At 43.9% G+C, this 21,230-nt stretch overlaps 1 protein-coding gene across 3 annotated transcripts in view; it reads right to left on the bottom strand.

Annotated features, from left to right (window-relative positions):
• Window positions 1-21,230, bottom strand: part of CNTNAP2 (contactin associated protein 2) — a 1,803,519-nt gene that overhangs the window by 604,669 nt on the left and 1,177,620 nt on the right. The window lies entirely within an intron of this gene.

Genomic DNA, 21,230 nt, shown 5'->3' on the forward strand with positions numbered 1-21,230 from the left:
GGTAGGCCCCTGTGTGAAACAGGATGCTGGACTAGATAGGCCTTGGGCCTGATCCAGCACGGCTGTTCTTATGTTCTCCTTTCTTGAAGGGCAACGTCCATTGCCTCTTATCTTTTCTCCATTCCCAGGCAGAGGCAGCTCTTCTGTGAGGCCAGATGAGGCAACAGCCTCAGCTGGCAAGCACAGGGACTCTCACCCCTCATTCCACACCCAAGGCAAACAACAAACTGCCTTGCCCCCACTTTAGTTGGTGTCTTTCCCAGGCAGGAACCAGAGCTGCCACCAGAATTCTGCTGCAGCTTCCTCTGTCATTTATTCCCACTTGCTGCCCCCTTGCCTCGCTGATCCAGGTGCTGCCATCTTCCCCTCATCACCATTCTCAGATGCTGGGGCACACCTGCATGCTGTTGCTGGCTGTTTACATGGCATGCAAAGCAGTGCAGAGGGTGCCTCTAGAAGAGGTGGCTGGTCTCTCCAGCGCTGCTATGCAGCTAAGCCAACAGTGGTTCTCTCCCTTTCACTGTCTTGGGCTATCTCTTCTCTCCAGCAATAAACCAGGCTGTGTGGTCTGGTATTGGAAGGAAGAAGTTTGTTACTGGAGAAAAGAAACAGTTCAAGAGGGAGAAAATTGCGGCTGGCTTAGCAAAACTGCAGAGACAGAGGGGCAATTCACTGCTGCTGGAGGCACGCTTCATGCCTCTGCAAGCAGCAAGCAGCTGAGTCCAGTGGCAAGAGGCAAGAAGACAACACACCTGGACCAATGAGGTGGGGAGTGGGGCCAATGAGGGAGGAGTGAGCTAGGGGTGGAGCGACATCAGCACTGGGTTCTGCCCAGGGACGACACCAATAGGGGGCAAGGCAGGTCATTCTTCACCTCAAGTGGCAAATGGCAACAAGCCAGTGCTGCCTCAAGTTAAGTTTTTTGGGGGGAGGAAGGGGAGGTAGACATGGAATGGGATAGTGGTGGAAGCAGAAGACAAACCCAATTTCAAAGCTGGACCCAGCTAAAAGTGGGGCCAGACACTGAGTGGGGAGTTCACATTATAGGATCACCCAAGTCAAAATCTCACCATATGTGCCAATATTGCAAACTGGAAGTGTGCCGTCAAGTCAATTTCAACTTCTGGTGCCCACAGAGCCCTGTGGTTTTCTTTTGGCAGAATACAGGAGGGGTTTACCATTGCCTCCTCCCACACAGTATGAAATGAGGCCTTTCAGCATCTTCCTATATCGCTGCTGCCCGATATAGTACCAGCAGGGATTCAAACTGGCAACCTTCTGCTTAATCAAGCATTACCCCGCTGCGCCATTAGGTGGCTAAACTGGTAGAGTACTGTCAAAATTAAATGAAATCCCCCCCTCCCCGCTGAAAATCCACTAGGATAGTATACATAATGAGCCAGTCACCTATCAGTAATATATAGATATCATTAAAAAATGTAAACTTGCTTTTAGCAACCAATATTCTGTGTACTATATTCCCTCTCCTCTCTACACATTCCAGCAAAAATCTCTTGTCAGCAAGATCAGGAAATGCACAAGAAAAGGAAGAAAAGGCATGAATGTAGAATGGGAGAAATTACACAAAAACATATATTTATTTCTTGAAAATCCGCAAAACATTATTTCAAAGATTTGGGTTTGACTGGTCCCTTTTCTATCAAAGATTCTTTTAAAAACAGGAATTACAATTTTTATTTTTATTTTTTGCTTTGGAAACTATTACTTTTCCCTTCTTAGAGTGTGCTTTGAAACCACATTTCAAATAACCAATTTTTGTCCCTTTATTAAATTTCACTGTATCCAAGCTCAGTATAGCTGCTGTATTTTCTGAACAATTTTCCTTTCATGTTGAGTTCCTTTTTTACCCAAATCAATTTAGGAACCACACTTTTGTGTTATTATATTAAGAAAATATTAGGATACCTTCTACCGGTGACAGAAATGAAAACAGTTCTGTGAAAGAAAAGGCAATAAAAATTAAAACTATTCTCATCACCAAAATGATTCTAATGCTCATAGTGTCCCCATAATTGACAACAAAAGACTGTCCCCATAATTGACAACAAAAATCAGAACCAAAGAAAATCTGTTTACTTTGACATTGTTTGTACATTTGACTAATGGTTTGTATATTTGAGTAATAGTGGAGGCTGAAGGAGGATTGTCCAATATACCTGCTAACCCTAAAGCAGGTAAGCAGGCTTTTAAATATCATTATTTTGTTATATCTGGTAGGTTCTTTAGCTTCTTTAGCTTTCTATAATCTTCAGTTTTAATTTGAACTTAATAATTGTTTTTAATCTGACTTAAAAAAAAATTATTACTTGTATCTGTGTCTATGTTATTGTTGTAAGCCGCCCCGAGCAGTATTGCACTGGAGAGGCGGGGCATAAATATTTTAAATAAATAAATGAATGAAATAAAGGGTTTTTTTTTGTTTTCTTTTGTTTTTTGCTTGCATGGGTGTACACAATAATGTGTGAAAATGACTTAAGCATTATTTTATCGTTCACCTCCTAAACAGGATTCTCTGGGATTTTGCCATTTCAGATTTGAGAACTATTTTCCGCAAGAGAAACACAGACCCCTTTCTCACACGCAGTGATAATGGGCAAGAGGGCTAGTAGAGAGGAAACCTTAAAAAGCTTCCCTTGCAGCAGACAATCCAGTTCTTCTCCTTGGGTGGGCGGATCACCTGCCCAGATGATTACCAACTGCTTCCGGTAGCTCTGAGGGTCGGGGTTCCGGATACATCACCCCGCATCACCTTACCCCTGGAGCTCCCATAATGCACCATGAGAGTGTGCGGTGCCTTATGAGTATCTCCCTCCCCTCCCCGAAGGAGACCAGGAGCCCTGCATTCTGTCTGTCCTGACTGCAAGCAGCCAAAGCTGGAAGACAATCATGGAAACAGGATTAGGAGAGTGCTTGCTCTTCTAACCTAGTTTTGGAGGGTGGCTCTGTAGGCGGTTATCTGGGCAGTACTCATGCGAATGCAAACTTGGGCTGGGCTTCCTTAGCCTGGTTTTGCACGCACATGTGAATAACTTAACAATCTATTCAAGTAAAATTGTTGCTCAAAATATCCAGAAATTGGTTTGTTTGTTACTCCATAGTACACAAGATGACTATTTATGTTTTCTGACAAAAGTAGGTAAAAACCCTCTTTTGTCAGAATATGCATTTCAACCAATGAATGTTGCTGACACTAAAAACCGCTGCTTTAAAAAAAAATAAAAATCCTTTTTTAATCCTTCTGCAAATCAGGCCAGTATAACTTGGGACCCACAGAGCTGAATTCAGCTCACTAGCTGCATATTGTGGCCTCTCCATGTTTGACAACCTCACATTGGCTGCCATACATAGTTATAAATTTTGGTATATCTCAGTAAGAATAAAAACAAGCTGCTGTATTAGCTTTATTTATGATACTGTCATAAAAAATATACAGTCGTCAAGTAAGAAATGGATTTTTCTGTTTATTTATTTATTATTTTTATTGCCGAGGCATGGCCTAAGTATGTTTAAAAATTCATGAGGGTATTTTGGGCCAAAGTAAAATTATATCCTAATTAACTGGTGTTTTCAATAAATTCATGTTTTCGTAGACGTTTTCTTTCTTATACCCAAGATGACACTAAAAAATGATTTTTAGTGGAATATAAGCCATTACAAATTGAAAAATATTACTTCACCATATATTAAACCACAATCAGGTCATGAAAAACAAATGCTGAATACAAGGTGAAAGCAATTTTAAGGCCCATTCAAAATAGAGGATTGTATCCAATTTAATTCACATACACTACTTATTGATTAAGAGTCAAACTATACATTCAGAAATATCATGACAAACAGGCTTCCATGGCCTGTGTCACTTCAAAATGGAGGTGGAAGATAGAATCACCTTGTACTCAGAAAACAAGGTGGAGGAGTGTTCACTCAGGGGGAATGTTCAGATATACGGTCCTTGGGCAGAGAGGGAAGTGACATCAGCAGGAATGGAATGGACAAGTGGATCTCTCTGCCCTGAATAATCAATTACTGTTCTTATTACAGAGAAGATATAAAGAACTGCATTAAAAGGGGCAAACAAGACAGTGGAAAGCAGTGGAAGGCAGCTGTAGAATACAAGGGAAAGAATTGTGGTATGCAAGGACAAGACAGTGGAGTGGAATCAGGAATATTAATAGTTTAATGAAATAGATATTACAAGCTGAATCCTAACAGAGCATCTGTGTACTAGTGCTAGGGCACTAGCCTTCCCACCCCCTCACTCAGCCTTCCTCACCCCAGAGACTTGGCGGGCTGATGGAAGGCCTTCTCACTTGGCCTCCCCCCCGCCTGGAGACTCCGCTTGGCCTTTCCTTGCCCACCACTCAGCTTTTCCTCCCCCTGCTCGGCCTTTCCTCACCCCCGCTCTTCCTTTCCTTGTCCCTGCTCAGCCTTTCCTCACCGCCCCTGCTCACTACTTGGCCTTTGCCTGCCCCCCACTCAGCCCCCTGTCCCACCTCCCCCTTTGCCTTAAGCTGCCCGATGGAGAGTATGGCAATGGAGAGAACAGGCAACGATGGGGCCCCAGTGGTGGAGATGGTGGCGAAAGCTCCTTCCCTGGGCCTGCCAGGTTGTACATGAAAGCTCTGCCCCCACATTTTCATTGGTCACAGCTGCAGCAATGGTGGGGTTTGCCATGCATGTCATTAGTGAATTATATATGCAGATGAACAGAGAGGTAAGTGCAGACTGCTTTTGAGTGCTCTTGCTGCTGGCTGTTTGTTAGCCCCGCCTCTACTCCAGGACTGGATTACAACTAACTAAAGTTCCATTCAGAAGCTGGCCTGCATCAAGGAATGGATTAAACAAGAACACCATAGCAGCAGTAAGCCAGAAATGCCTTAAAAATTATCTGCTTCCACAGCAACAGCAGGGTCCCTCTTCCTCTGATCAGAACTTTGAGGAAGGCATTAAGATGGTGAATGAAGAGAAAAGGCAGAGAAACAGAACAGCTACAAAAGAGGATTCACAGCTCTCTAAAATGCAAACACAATTTTCAAATAAAATGCAATCCCTTATTAAGCCAATGCAAAGGAAGCTGCAAGAAATAGGAGACAAAAGTCTAGTTCACATAACCAGTAATTGGGCAGGATAAGCATCCTACCCCAAGTTTAGGAGCTCAGCATGCTCCCATTTTGCAACGGTGTGCAAGTAAAAAAGCGAAGTAGGGGACGGAAAAGTTATCGTGTGTGAGGCTCCCACTGCATAGGAGGGCGTTTCCTCCTACCTCATTAATCAGCTAGGTATAGCTGCTAAGTAAGACAGAGCCTTCCTACCAAGCAGGAGCCTTTTACACAGTCACTTCCCCTGACTCCTACCTTGCTTTTTACTTGCACACAACTGAAAACTGGGGATGTGCACAGCTTCTCAAACAATTACAGATCTTGTAAAATAGCCCAAAGTCTCAGAAATTGGCCACAGGACTGATATGGCGATGGATCTGGGGGTAACCCCCCAGGATGAATTCCGAGCCCCATGAAAGTGGTATCTTGCTCTAATCCTTAAATCTGGGGATCTGGAGAAGAGAATGTGCAGGGGGTGTCTCCACTTTCCTGGCTTTGCAGATAAGGTGGAGGGGGCTGATGTGATCTCCTTCCTTGTAAATTGGCTGGTGCACATTCTACATATTCTAGCTGGAATATGGAGTAGCTCCTCTTATTGAAAATGCTTACAGGGTTGGGCCAGTGCCAACGAAACCAGCAACCTCGCCAAGAGATACAGTTGCTCAATTTCCTAACATGTGTACCATGGAATAAGATCTTAAGGGAAGCCCACTCTAGAGAAACATTCAATTTCAAAGGAAAAGCAATTCAAATCTTTCCTGACATCTCTCTGGAGACACTACGTAGAAGGAAAGAGATGAAAGGGATCACAGAACACATAACTGCAGCAGGAATGAACTAACAATGAGGATTCCCCTTTCACCTCCTAGTTTATTTCCTTAAAAATAGAGGATTCAAGGAATGACTTGGATTACTCACTACTATGATGTGAGAGGGGTTAAATTAGGAGACATTAGGGCAGTTCACATGGTCATAATTAGGGCAAGAGAATTCCCTAATTGGGAGCTATGTGCAGTCCCATTTGCTGAATCTCTGTCAGTTAAAACCAAGGTCAGAGGCATCATTCATGCTTGTGTGCTAAGCAGATGCTGGATCAGAGGACATTCCCTCCCACCTCATTTAGCAGGTGGGAATTCCCACCCACCTGCTGGGTAGGAGGGAACCCACTGACCCAGCTGCTGCTTAATTCATGACAGCACATCCAACCTTCACAGACAGCACTTCCTTGGTTTTAACTGACAGATATTTGGCAAATATAAACAAGTCTATATTTGGAGTAGTCCTAAAGGTCCAAGGAGTGTCTCATGACTGACTGTAGACCTGAAGAGAGGCAGATCTACAAGTCATTTCTGTATCTAGAGCAACCAGGGCATGTGCGAACCGGCTTGAAGTCGAACCAGGCCAGCTTGACCTCAAGCCAACCACCCCCCGGCTGGCTTAGAGCAAGTTCAGGGATTCTAAGGGGGCTGTTCTCACGATCAGCAAAAATCGGGCTAAGAGAGCCTAGCCCAATTTTGGCTGGTCATGTAAACCACTGGGGATGAGCCCCATGGCTTACAAGCAGCTATCCCACTTTTAAGCCCTCCCCTTAGCCCAGGTTTGCGGAGCGAGCGCTCCGGGCTTTCCGATCATGAGTAGCTGTGGCGCGACTCCGTGCCATGACTATTCACGAGTAGACCCCTGGAGGGGAGGTGAAAAGCCGCCTCCCAGCTCTGGGGGTCTCCCCAGTATGCCCTGCATACTGGAGCTTCCGGGAGCTGGCAATCATGTGGGCGGCCACTTAGCCCGCTCTCCCTGTGCACCCTCCAAAACCAGGTCTCACTGATTGTGAGACTCGGCTCTAAGTTGTTGCTTTTTAAAAGAACTCACTGCTGGTTCCTGGGGTGCTGCTGTGGCTGTAGGTAGGTGTGTGTGTGTGTGTGTGTGTGTGTGTGTGTGTGTGTGTGCCATCTCTCCCTCTGCTCACCAGCCTTCCCCTGCTCTTCAAAGGGCAGTTTTGGCCTATTTGGGGGCTATTCCTGCCCATCCTCCAGTGGCAGTGGCCATTTTTGAGGCTGCCACACATGCGCCCTAGCCCCAAGGCAACAAAAATGGCCACACAAAGCCTCCAAAATAGTTGCTGCCACTGGAGGAATAGCTGGAATGTCCCCCAAATGGGCCAAAATGGCCCTTTGAAGAGTGAGGAAAGGGCGGAGGGGATGGCAGAGCCCCCCCCCCATGGCCGCACCAGCACCTCCCAAACTGGCTTGAATTCGAGCCAAGCTGTGGGTCTGTTCAGGGGGCACAAAACCAGACATGCCCGATTTGGTCCGAGTCTGGTTCAGACTCAAAATAAACTGGGCAAACTGGTTTTGTGCACACCCCTACCAGGGCATTGGCAGAAGCACCTATGAAGGTTGGTAGGGACACCAGTAAAATTCTTAATCTGTCCTAACCACCTAACACCAGTTACAAACAAAGCTAGCGTACATCTTAACAGGCAGCCCAGTCTGAGAGAGAGAGAGTGTTCTGGTGGACTATTACAAACCTGCTTCCCTGACCTTCATGCCTGTGTTGCTGCTGTACCAAGTATTTAGGCAGCCACAGCTGGAAGAGGCTAACCTCATCCACCCAGGAATTGGTATTTATTTATTTATTTGTTTATTTATTTGTTTATTTATTTAATATACTACCTGCATCCAAAGGTGCCAGATGGTTCACAAAAACTAAGACAGACAAAACCAACGATTAAAACAGGAATTAAAAAAATTTAAAATATTCATATCAGATCAGTCATTTGTTTGCTTATTCCAGAATTAAGTCCTGCATAATAAGCATTTCTTTAGCAACACCACCACCCAGAGTCAACTATACACTAGTATGACAAGATGGGACTTCATGGTTGGGAGAAAGACTGGAAAGGGGGCCAGCTATTATGTTGCTGACCCCCCCCCCCTTCTCCTTACCTTGCAAGTCTGACCCTCATAGCCATATCCTCCCCTGTCCATGACTACTTTAATAGGATCTCTCCCCAGGATACTGTTTCCAAGTTTATCCAGATAAATACTAACATTTCCAGTGCAGAGCAACAAAAACCTACACTTCTCACAGTGCCAAGCCACAATGTATCATTACAGTAGGAGAAATACTATGAATATGGAAAACAAAGGCAGTAACAGTTAAACTCAAGAAGGCCATAAAAAGGATTCTGAAAAGAGTTTCTGCAAAAACTTGTGCAAATATAGAACTCCTCTGAATTTAGGGTTCCTTTTCTCATGCAACCTTTTCTAAGTTGGAAGCAGCTGCTTCATGAGTGGAAGAGCTTGTCACTAGTGTTAGGGCTAGTTTAGATACAAGCCACTGTATACTTTTCTTTGTATGGTATTATTTTCAAATTTAAAATGGCTGAGCCTTTGGGGTAGAACAGGATAAAAATCTAAAATAATTCTATTATATTTGCTGGGATTTGGTAGCTTGTTGTTGTTTTTTCTTTGTTCTTGCAGTCACTTTATATGAATGTGGCAATGTGCAGTTTGAGAGATGCCATCATTATTCTGTCCTGGACAAGGCAATCTAATCTTTCCTTTTTCCATCTTCAAGTTTTCACACAGGCTTGCTCTATTGTCCTATGATTTTCTGTTAGTTCCTCTAAATAGCTTCATTGCCACTTTTCTTGCTCCTGGAATGTTTGGCTAAACAATAGCATCAAATGGCCTATATCAAAATTGATGATATGTTTAACATTCTGAAAAGCCCTGGGTTTTGTTTTGTTTTAACATGTAAGGACAGAATAAATTGTATCCAGAGAATGTGATCTTAACTGTTTGAATGGCTGATATACTGACTAAATAAATGATGGAAGTAATCCTTAGAGTAACTCTTAATTAAGCCAGCTTCACACATAATGGGAAAAAGGTGGCTCAGGCAAACTACTGGTTCGCAGAGTGCACACGGGAGCCTGACTTCCAGTGTTGGGATGACTATGCTCACATTGGGCATGTTGACTAGGGATGTGCACAAATCAAATTAAAAAATTTTTTAATTTGATTTGTGCCCAAATCAAATCACCCCTGATTTGTTTTATGTCCAAATCACGCCCCCCCCGAATCACCCCAGATTCAATTTGGATTTTATTTCAATTCAGGTCAATTTGGACAACTTATAAAGGTCATAGGGGCACCAAAATGTGTTGTTGGGTAGGTCCCCATGGGTGCCACCTACCACCCAGAGTTCAAGGCAGTGGGGCACTTGGTTGAGTTTTAATGATTTTAATATTTTTTTAACTGATTTTGTATATTTTTGCCATAGGGAATAATGGGGATCCAAAGTTGCCCTATCTTAACCCTAAGATGGATCCCCAGCTTTATTTTTATTTTTTTAAGCTAAGCTCTAGCCCTTGTAGAAGTGGAGTTATGGAGCAAAATGTGCAGTCACTATTTTTCAAGTGTTTGGATTCTTTGGTGTGTAATGAATCATCATAGGGATTCATTGAGGAAAAGTTATTAAATGGCCAAGAATCCAAACACTTGAAAAATATTGACCACACATTTTGCTCCATAACTCCACTTCTACAAGGGCTAGAGCTTAGCTTTTTCTTTGAAATGAAAGCTGGGAATCTGGGGGAATTAATAGGAGGAATCAGAAGAAGCGATTAGAATCTAATCTGGCACGATTCAATTTGTACCCAAATCTAGTCAATGGGTCACAGAGCTGATTTGTTCTGTCTCCAAATTGCCCAAATTAGCTAGATTTGGGTACAAATCTATTTGTACCCAAATCGATTCATACATCCCTAATGTTGACTGAACATGCCCCTGTCAGCATATTCTTCACTACTTACAGTTCTAAACATGACATCTAGATTTGAAGCCCATTAAAGATGTTGGGCTTCGGACTGTAAGTAGCAGTGGCGTAACGGGGGGAAACGGCACCCAGGGCAAGCTCTGGCCCTGAAATTGCACCCCCCCGCCCCCACAAACCTGCACCGGCACCCCAGGTGGCAGATCGCCGGCAGTGGCGGCGATTCGGCAGCGGCAGGCAGCGGCGGGTCGCCCGCCGAGTTGGGAAGCAACACCGGGCCAGATGGCAGGCCTCGGCGTCGCTCTGCTGCACTCCTCGTCAGCAGGCGATCTGCCGCCACTCGGGCCACTACAGCTGAATCACCGCCAGCCACCAGCCACCACCGCACTCGGCGGGCGACCCGCCGCCGCCCGCCACTGGCACCGCCGAATTGCCGCCACCGCCACACTCAGCGGGCGATCCGGGGGGTCAGGGGGATGCCACTTTTTGGCACCCCCCACGTGACCTGCCGGGGTGGCGCCCAGGGCACGTGCCCTGCCTGCCCCCCCTATTGTTACACCCCTGGTAAGTAGTGTAGAATATGCTGACATTGGTGGAAACTAGTGGTTCAGCCAAGCTGCCAGTTTTGAGCGACATGTGCAACCAGCCTTTGTAAGTCAGCCTGGATATCAGTCATTGAAATTAAATGGAACTAAGTTAGCTGAGCCTAATGTGTCTCTTGATTTCAATAGTGTTCAGTTAGGTTTTACTTGCTCAGGAATCAACCCATTATGTGCTCCAGCTAAATTTTCAATGAACTTTGTTGCATTCCTGTTTTTTGCTTTTTATTTCTGCTTGATGAATCTGCATTCGTTCATCATGTCCTTCTCTGTTGTTCCCCTCTCCATAATAAATCTGATTTCTTTTACTATGCTGCTTCTGTTCTTCTCTATTAATGTGTGTACATGTACATTCCTTGGATGTCCTCTCTTATTTGCTTTTGGCATGTCCTTGCCTTTCTATAGATATGCTATGTTTTGTTAGCTATTAGTTTCTTCAGTTAGTATATAATATGGGGGTTTCCAAACTTTTAAAACATGTGTACCCCTTCCATGGCAAGCCATCAGCTTAGGCACACCATAGACATTTTCAGAAAGTGTGCATTTCTGAGTCATTATGTGATGAATCAGTTATGAGACAGGCTACGACAGTCACTGGCTTACATCCAGTCTGTTACTCATGAGTACTCTAATTGAAAATTAATAGAACAAGTTTACTTGTCCCATTAACTCCAGTGGGACTGCTAATTTCCTGAAGCCTGTCAGGCTAAGGGGAGGAGTATGCTGACCTTCAACACATAGTTATCCAATTAGGAACAGAGGACGAGCAACTTCACCCTCCTCCCCTTCTGCTGAGAGGAGAATGGGAGAACCCATTGCTGAGGCTGTGTTGGCTTTGAGCCAGCGATCCTTAGATGAGATACAAATAGTGTGCAGAGGCAGGAGAGCTCTGAGTACCCAAGGAGCCCTTCAAGTCCCCCTAAGGGTATTAGTATCCCCTGTTGAAAACCCCTGGTCTATAATTTAAAGTTTCTGTTTGGTTTCTTTTTAATGATTTTTCAAACTTGTATTGTGTATTTTAGAAACATCTATCATTTTCACCTTAGATTTCTTTTTCCATACATTTCTAGGTTACTCTAATCTCCACTTTTATTAATATTTAGTGACCTATCCTGAACTGAATTGAACTGAACACAGTTCTTTTCCATATCCTTTTGGGAGAGAGGGGATTCGTGAAACCTTTTAATGCTTTTTTAAAACTGTTTTTCACTTTCTACCAACTCACTATTCATAAAATTCTCACAAGTATATTTCTCTCTCTCTCTCTCTCTCTCTCTCTCTAATTATTTCTTTGAATATATTTTATTAATCTGGAATGTTTGCACTGCTCTCAACAGTTTGTCTTCCCCCATAGGATTTCTGTCTCTGCACTTACATTCACATCTTTCATTACCCCTTATTTAAATTATTAGAGTTTATTTTTTATTGTTATTAATTTCTACTGTTCTATCTGCCAGCACCTTATTTTCTGCTTCTACTTTCCCATTAGATATGAAGCATTTCCATCTTTTTTTCATTTTACAATTTTGCATCTTCTGTCTTTCTCTGATGACATGATTTTTCCTTCTCCGCTGTGGTCTGCTGCCTATTGTACAACAGCACTGTCAGTTTTTCCTCTCCTAAAACTCAAACATCAGTTTCTGCATCAGTTTATAACTGACAGGGTCTACATCAATAGTGAATGTTAGTTGAATTTTTCCTCCAAATGTATACATCTATGAAACCAAATGTCATGTTCCAAACATTATCATCTTTGCTCAAATTCACTGCATTCATTCTTCTGCGCATGATCAGAAAATTGGACATGCACATTTAACATTTTAAGATAACGCTGCCTCCTTTTCTCTATTATAATCTGCAAAATATTCAGGTTGCTATCAAATGACAGTTTGACTCAGACGGATTATAGTTGGTGAGTTGACTGAGCAGAATGTGAATGTGAGTTCACATTCTGCTCAGACTTCCTCCCTCCCCAAGATATGTTCTGAAATTTCATTTGCAATCTGCTTGGTTTAACACCCTCCCCAACTAGTCAAATTCCTTCTCCTTGTGTCTGCATACAGGCTTGAGCTATGATTGACTTCAGAATCCTCCAGCTGCAAAACCTGACATCCCCCACCACCATTTTTTGCTTTATTTAACAACATGGTGTGTCCCCCCCAAAAGCACCCAAAGATTTCCCTGAAAACCTCAGTAACCTCTCCAGCCTGCTCCCAATACCAATTTTGGTACATAGGACCAAAATGATGTCCCATGTACATCAGTGAATAGGACACCCATTTTATTAAATAGGAGTGATTTATGTAGTGTCATCTATGTACATAGAACAGTAAGGAGTTGTATAAGCAATAATGAACTGGTATTAGCTCTGAGCAGCCTACAACAGATATTTCAACAGTAAGACAGTGAGAGAAAATAACAAAGGTCCATCTAGTAGCCCAATATTGTCTACTTGACTAGCAGAGGTTTGTCAAGGTTTCCAAGTGAAGTGTTTTCCCTAATCTGTTACCTGATCAGCCAATTTGGACAGCACACACACACACACACACACACACACCCCGCCATGGCTTATATGGAGAATGCTAGGAGAAGACAGCAGTACTGCAAGTCTCTCATACTACCACAAATCTTGCATTCTACCACTGCCATTCATCTCACTAGCATTCACCTCCTATCTGCATGGGGACATTCCCATTTGTCAATGGAAAGCAGGTGGGAGAAGGCAATGATAGCCTGAGTAATTTGTGGGGCTATTAGTTTTTCCATCAACCCTTCTATAAAGGGACTTTATATAAACCATTCCCTGTTTTAACATAAGGGACTTTGGGAGTAAGGCCCATTTCCCAAAGAGGAGCCACTGCAAAGACACCTAAGGGCAGTTTCTTTCTCTCCCTCTCAATGAATGGGAGGAATATGGCATCTCCTCCTTCTCCTTTCACCATCCAGGATGAGGAGAAGGAATTACTACTGTCACCGCCCCATGTCCCATTGTGCCCATATTTGCCAAGGGGATGTGAGCAGGAACATCTCGCAGGAGCCCCCGAGCACATTGCTGCACTCATCTGACCTGTCCATCCCTCTTTCCCATGCAGGAACCTAGGGGTGGGGTCACCATGGGCGGGGTGGGCAGGTGCTTTACCCCAAAGTCCACAGCAAGCTGCAATCACCCCTGAACCTGACATGCTAGGAATTGAACCTGGAACCTTCTGCAGGCAAAACATGTGCTCCACCAATGAGCTATGACACTACACCTTTCCTAGGAATTGTAGTTTGGCAAGATGCTAAAAATTCTATAACAAAATTCTAATTCTCTGTCTCTAACAACTCAAAGAGCTACAGTTTGCAGCATTTCCTGGGGAGAAGGAGTAATTTGACAATGAAACCAGTTTGCATCTGTAGTGTAAACATGCCCCCTTTCTATGGGAGAGACAGCTTTTCATATTGTACATTATTGTAACTCACCATATGATAGAGCCATGTAAAATACATATTTAAGTTAAATCAGAAAAAATGCATTAAAGAGTTTATTTTGCTGAGTTAGGCTACCAAAGTATTTTATGAAAGGGCCTGTAAAGGCTGCTTCTTACAGATATGTTCATCTCAACCACAGAAAGCAATGACTTGCACATGTGACTGGGTCATCATAGGTATTACAGCACACAACTTTCATATTGCCTCATATAATTGCAAGCATTATTTTGATCAATGGTGCCTGTTCACACATTCAGATGTCAGTCAGCAAGTGTACAGTACAGTTGTCAAGTGTAAAGAAATCAACTAATCCATATGCATGTGTGACTCTGGCTTCCGACCACAGACCAAAGCGGGCTGCAGGTGCATAATCACATATTTCGGGGAAAGGACTATTCTTAGGCAATACGGAACAAAGATTATTTTTTACAACTGTGCAATACACAGTTGAATGAATGTACAGCTACATGACATTCATGTAATAAACTGGCATATATGAAAAGAATACGCATATCAAATACCCTGCTCAAAGTCAATTTGGCCTCAAAGTAATAAACAAAAGGAACTAACAAAAATATAATTTTGCAAGTGAAACACATTAGGGACACCAGGATTTCATCCAGAAACCTCATGGGTTGAAGCTGGGATTAGCTAGACCTGGTATAGGAACCTAGCACTCTGCCCTTACATGGTCAACAGAACAGCATCTGACTTTTATTGTCTCCTCCTGAATCTGAATTCAGGTACAGCCACCTTCAGTCTCAGCATAGCTCCAGCATACCGTGTGTGTGTGTGCGCACGCGTGTGTGTTATATATATATGAATAAATTTACCTTGAAATGAGATGGGTCAAATATATAACAGAAGTCTCAAACAGTCACATAAGTTAACTATTATATTTAAGGAAATAAAACTCATAGAAACGTTTGAATATTTAAAACAATCTCAACATGACAGTAACAGCAGCACTTTTCTTCATACGTTATTAGTCCTTCATTAATCTTTCTAACACAAACTGTTTATAGCATCACCTTTGGGGCCTGGAAACAACACTCTTAATAAGTGTTTGGCAGCCTCCCCTGTGCATGCACGTGCCCTAAGAAGAAGTTTGCTTAACAAAATGTCACTGCATTTTTAAATACTGATAGCTCACACTAAATCATGCTCTTTAAAGCTGCTAAGCATCTTGTGGTGTTAACCTGAATGAGAAGGAAAACTCGGGATGACAACCACAACGATCACACATGGGGAAAGAAGTTACAATTATGTATAGGTAATAAAGGAGCACAGGCAACTGATTTGAATGCATTATGTTGGCACAGCCTCCCTTCCCACAATCAAAACACACACCATGTTCCTATGCTGTTTGATGGTCTGGAGCAGTGTTTCTCAAACTTTTTGGAGTCAAGGACCGCTAAATTCTTCGTGCAGAGTTTCAAGGACCGCTACATTCTTCATGCGCAGTTTCCCGGACCAGCAGTTAGTAAAGGGGTTTCAAGTCTGTCTGTCTATCAGACTTCTATACTGCCCAAAACTTGCATCTCTGGGCAGTTTAGAATGAAAATAATATAAGCATTAAAATAATTAAATTTGGAATCTTTTGCAAACATGGAATATTAGGGGTTCTTAACCTTGGGTCCCTCAGTTAAACTCCCATAACCCCCAACAACAATGGCATTTGGCCATTATGGCTGGGGATTATGGGAGTAGAAGTCCACCAATGTCTGGGTACCCAAGGTTGAGAACCCCTGAATCTAAAAGCCTGGGTGAACAAATTTGTCTCCAGTATGTCTGGAGTGGAGGTGCTTGTGATTACTCAATGGAGAGGGGATGTTGGGCCATTAGAAAAATTCAAAAGCTACATGGGGCCAATGAAAACAACATACAAGCAAGCCCCACTGATGCAAGAGGGAAACAGCGTTCCCTCTCAAGGCGCCTCGACCACAACAGGCAGCTGGGTTTCAATCAACCAACCTTTGGCTGCAAACAATGAGCATGCAAGAACCAGCAGCCCTTCAAGTGGCGCCCACTGCCATACTTTTTCCTCCATGCCCCCGCATCGCATACAGTTTGAAGCTGTAAAGATAGGAAATAAGATAGCTGTAGGAAGATCTCAGCAGCACGTGGAGGCAAGGCACAAGAAGGGTCCCACGCCTCCGTGATACTCTTCCTCTTCCGTGCCATGTGCAAAATTGAGTAAGTGAGTGCCTTGATTTCAGTTGTGGGCGGGGGGGGGGGTTGACTCCCAGTCAGGGACCGGCACTCAACCCTTCGGGGACCGGCAGCGGTCCAGGGACCGGTGGTTGAGAAACACTGGTCTGGAGGACACTTCATTCTGCTTTCCTAAGGATCTGCACCCCTATTCACATGTTGTGCTAAATGCACATAAAATCTATGTACAGTTTATGAATATAACTATAAGCACAGTTATTCAAACATTATGCTCAACACATATGCAGCACCACATTTGTTATCTGTAACATGAATTTGAGGGTGCCTGTGCCCAGGTTCACTTTTGAGACAAATACATGTACACTCATTCACACAAGAACATATACATAAATTTGTATGAGCAGGGCTTGACAATGCTCAAAAAGTATGATATAAATTATAAATATCTTTCGATAACACCCAGTTTTCAACATTGTCACATTCCAGAATTACCAAGAAAAGAATGACTAGAATGAAATTGTGCAGATGAAAAGTATTGGCCATGGAGGGGCCAGAAGGTATACCATCCAACATAGAGCACCAATTGCCCTAATGATGAATTTTTGAAATATAGTTGTTTTTTATGTGACATACCTGCTTCCACTTGAAGAATGAGAATTCATTTTTAGAAAAGGAATATTTTGGTTAAAAAATAATTTTGATATTATTTTGAAAAAAAGTGTTATCTGGCTCCTCCCACCCCAGTGTTGCTCCAAAATCTACCCACTTCACCTAATGAGTTCTGCCTACTCAAGATTCTCCCTGGTTCAGGGTGAAGTTTCCAAGTTCATGACCACAATTGGATTGCCCATGAGGCCAACTGACCTAGTGGAATCAAGCAACAAAGGATGAAGGCTGCTGGCCTCTGACTGGCCTCCCCCACCTCTCCCTCCTACTCACCACTGCCATTTCTCCTTTTCCTCCCACTATTTCATCATGTCCAGCTCCGCTCATGCATTTCCCGCTGATCGCTAGAAACCTTTAGGTATAAAAATGGTCCCACTCATGGCACTTACTTGGCTAGCCAGGGAATGCCTTTCTCTCAGGTACCTAGTCCCAGGAACCACTGCTTTAATTCTATTTGCATAAAGACATCCCGAGCCCCATGCCCATCCCCAAAGGGCTTAGCTGTCTTTGGCAGTCTCCCCATGACCAGAAAATCCCCCCATAACCAATAAACCCTCCATAAATTCCTGCTTTCAAGTTATTTGCATAACTCTGCCCAGAGTTTGCCTGCAGCCAGGAAGTTGACCAGTAGCCTTCCCTCTGTATTATGAAGCCAGTTCTCACTGACCTTCCCTAGTGTGTCTACCCACATCTGTTCAAGCTCCCTAATTAATTTTGCTCTGGTTTATTTTTATTATTATTATTATTTTTACATTTATATCCCGCTCGGTGTACTACATACTTGAGTTTCTCCTCACAACAACCCTGTGAAGTAGGTTAGGCTGAGAGAGAAGTGACTGGCCCAGAGTCACCCAGCTAGTATCATGGCTGAATGGGGATTTGAACTAGGGATGTGCACGGTCCGGCCCAGTCCGGACCGGCACCGACGGGGGGCCCTTTCTTTTAGGGCGGGAGGGCTTGCTTACCCCTCCCGCCTCTTCGGCCCCCTCCAGCGCCCGTATTTAACTTTAAAGCGGGGCGCTGGAAACCAGCCGCCCCCGCCACCGCTACCGCCGCCGCCCCCCCCAAACAGATTAACAATTAAGGGTGCCCCTGCCGTCGCCCGCCCGCCAGCCAGCCAGCCAGCCCTCCCTCCCAGCTGCCCGCCCGCCCGAGTGTGTCCTTACCCAATGCTTGAAGTAAACGAGAGGAGCTACCGAACGGAGCTCCTCTCGTTAGCAAGGCCTCCAGAAGACTGAAGGTGCTTTGCGCGCGCGCGCATGCGCACGCCGCAAAGGACGCCGGAGGCCCGGTCTACCCGCCGGGAAAGGGCCGAGTAGACCGGGCCTCCAGCGATCGGAAGCCCGGTCTACCCGGCCTTTTCCCGGCGGGTAGACCGGGCCTCCGGTGTCCTTTGCGGCACGCGCATGCGCGTGCGCGCAAAGCTCCTTCAGTCTTCTGGAGGCCTTGCTAACGAGAGGAGCTCCGTTCGGTAGCTCCTCTCGTTTACTTCAAGCATTGGGTAAGGACACACTCGGGCGGGCGGGCAGCTGGGAGGGAGGGCTGGCTGGCTGGCTGGCTGGCGGGCGACGGCAGGGGCACCCTTAATTGTTAATCTGTTCGGGGGGGCAGCGGCGGTAGCGGCGGCGGGGGCGGCTGGTTTCTAGCGCCCCGCTTTTAAGTTAAATACTGGCGCTGGAGGGGGCCGAAGAGGCGGGAGGGGTAAGCAAGCCCTCCCGCCCTTAAAGTCATACCCCCCACCCGGACCCGAACCACCAAGAGCCGAACCGGTCCGGCAGTTCGGCCATTCCTTAGAATGGCCGCGGGACCGGTTCGGACTCACCACTAATTTGAACTCGGGTCTCCCCAGTCCTAGTCCAGCACTCTAGCCACTACGCCATGCTGGCTCATGCTGGTTGCCCTCTGAAAGTCCAACTGGGCTCAATTTGTTTCTGTTTCTTGAATTCGTTTGGGTTCACTTTGGCTGCCCCCCTCCCCTGATTCTGCAGTCCAGCCCAAACAATTTCCCTCCCTCGATGTGTTTGTTCTGTCTCTCTCTCTCTCTCTCCCCACCCCACCAATTTGATTTCAATGTTGTCTGTCCTGTATTTCCCCTGCCATCCTTTCCCCACCCCCTTCTCCTATTCCATATAGTATATACTTAGTGTTATATACATATAGTATAGCAAGTCCCTTTAAATAGTCATTTAAGGACTCCATGTAATTAAAGCAGAGGTTAAGTACTAGTGCCCAGACAAGTGTTTCATCATGCGTGTTCTGTGACACATGGAAATGTCCTGCATGTTCATATGAAATGATGATTTAAAAGCCTATTAAAATATGTGAGGCCTATTTAAAAGCCTATTAAAATATGTAAAATATTTTGAGGCCACCTCCAGCCTCAGAGGCAATATGCCTCTAAGCAGGGGAGCAACAGCAAGAGAGAGGGCATGCCCCCTCTCTCTTTAGATTGTGAGCCCTTTTTAGATTGTAGATTGTAAGCCCTTTGGGGACAGGGAGCCATCTTATTTATTTATTATTTCAAACCACTTTGAAAACTTTTGTTGAAAAGCGGTATATAAATATTTGTTGTTGTTGTTGTTTCTCAGAGGCATGTGGTGAGCCACTGTGTGAAACAGGATGCTCGACTGGATGGGCTTTGGGCCCGATTCAGTTGGTTCAGAATGCAGCAGCCAGGTTGGTCTCTGGGTCATCTAGGAGAGACCATATTACTTCTGTGGTGAAGGAATTGCACAGGCTACTGATATGTTTCTGGGCAAAATACAAGGTGCTGGTCATTACCTACAAAGCCATAAACAGCTTAGGCCCTGGGTATTTAAGAGAACGTCTTCTTTGCCATGAGCCCCACCGCCTGCTAAGATCATTTGGAGAGGTTCGCCTGCGGCTGCCACCAACTCGTCTGATGGCTACTTGGGAATGGGCCTTCTCTGTTGCAGCCCCTGGACTTTGGAATGCACTCCCTGTTGAAATAAGAGCCTCCCCATCTCTGTAAACTTTTTAAAAGGCACTGAAGAAATATTTATTCACACAGGCTTTTAATTAGATGTATAGTTTTAAAGAATTTTAATACTGGGTTCTAAATGTTTTTAATCTTTTAAATGATTTTAATTGTTAATTGATTTAATGTTTTAAATGATTTTAATTGTAAACCTCCCAGAGACGCAAGTTTTGGGCGGTATAGAAATATTTCAAATAAACAAATAAATAAATAAATAAAATAATTGAGCAGAACTCTTATGTTTAATATCATTTTTATTCAGATTTAAGCCTGTGGTTTTTAAGTTATTCTGGAAAACTACCTGCTTTATAACTGTGCCTTGGGTCCCAAGAGGGATGCAACAGTGCCTCCTCGGAAGAGGTTGAACTTGAGACTTTCTGTATGCAAAGCATTTGCTCTATCACTTACAAGCCAAGACCCAGATTGTGGCAAAAGAATAAAACTGCAGAAATGTCTGAACCAGTCCTCCAAGTAGTACCCCTTGCAGACCCTCCACCTGTGTATTGATCACAAATAATAATGTATTCAAGGTTTGTTGTTTTCCTATCTCATAATAGAACCCTTTCATAAACTGCCATGCAATTATTACTCAGCTCCACCTTTAAGGCATCAAATCAAAGATGCTGCAATGAATTGGTTGTGGAGCTACAGTGCAGCTCCAGCCCAGTACTAAGATGTACATATGAAACACTTTGCTCACAGTCAATTATTTCCAATTGCTGGAAACAGATATCTACAGTAAGTCATAAACAACACAGTTATTGCTGAACATTTTCCAGCTAATTGCCTGGAAACACTACTTTAATGAAACAGGAAAAGGAATGTTATTAGCTATAACATATACATGTCCCCTTGCATGCAGATGCATGCACATACTATTTTCTGAGTTTTGATATTTTAGCAATTAAATCCACAATACTAAAAAGGAGATCCTTTGCATGAAGATAATTAAATATGAATATAACTTTTTTTCTTATTAAATATATACACTACAGTTGATTTTGAAAATGTTAATGACAGTATTCTGGTGGTTTTGTTTTAATTAGAAACTGACAGTTGCTTATAATTAATCAGTTAAAATCTTCATAATTGCAGGTAGTTAGGTAGCCTTAAATTAGGGCTTTACCTAGAACTTTACTGTGCTCCAGTGCTGCAAATCACTCCAGTTCTAGTGCAGCATCAAAACCCCAATAAATACCAGACATACTTAGTATTGCATGGCCCAGAGGATGAGCAACAACCGCTGACACTGTTGTGACTAGGGTTGACTAGAAATGCAAGGGGAAAAACAGCTGTATGAAAAATGATGTATTCCCAACGCATTTCAAAGATATTCTTTTTCAAGGAAACTCTATGAACATTTCATTGACTGCTTAGAAAAGATACTTGTCTCCCATACTCCTAAGCAGGAGTCTTAACATCATC

This window comes from Hemicordylus capensis, chromosome 6, assembly GCF_027244095.1.
Source record: "Hemicordylus capensis ecotype Gifberg chromosome 6, rHemCap1.1.pri, whole genome shotgun sequence".
Classification (NCBI taxonomy): Eukaryota; Metazoa; Chordata; class Lepidosauria; order Squamata; family Cordylidae; genus Hemicordylus; species Hemicordylus capensis.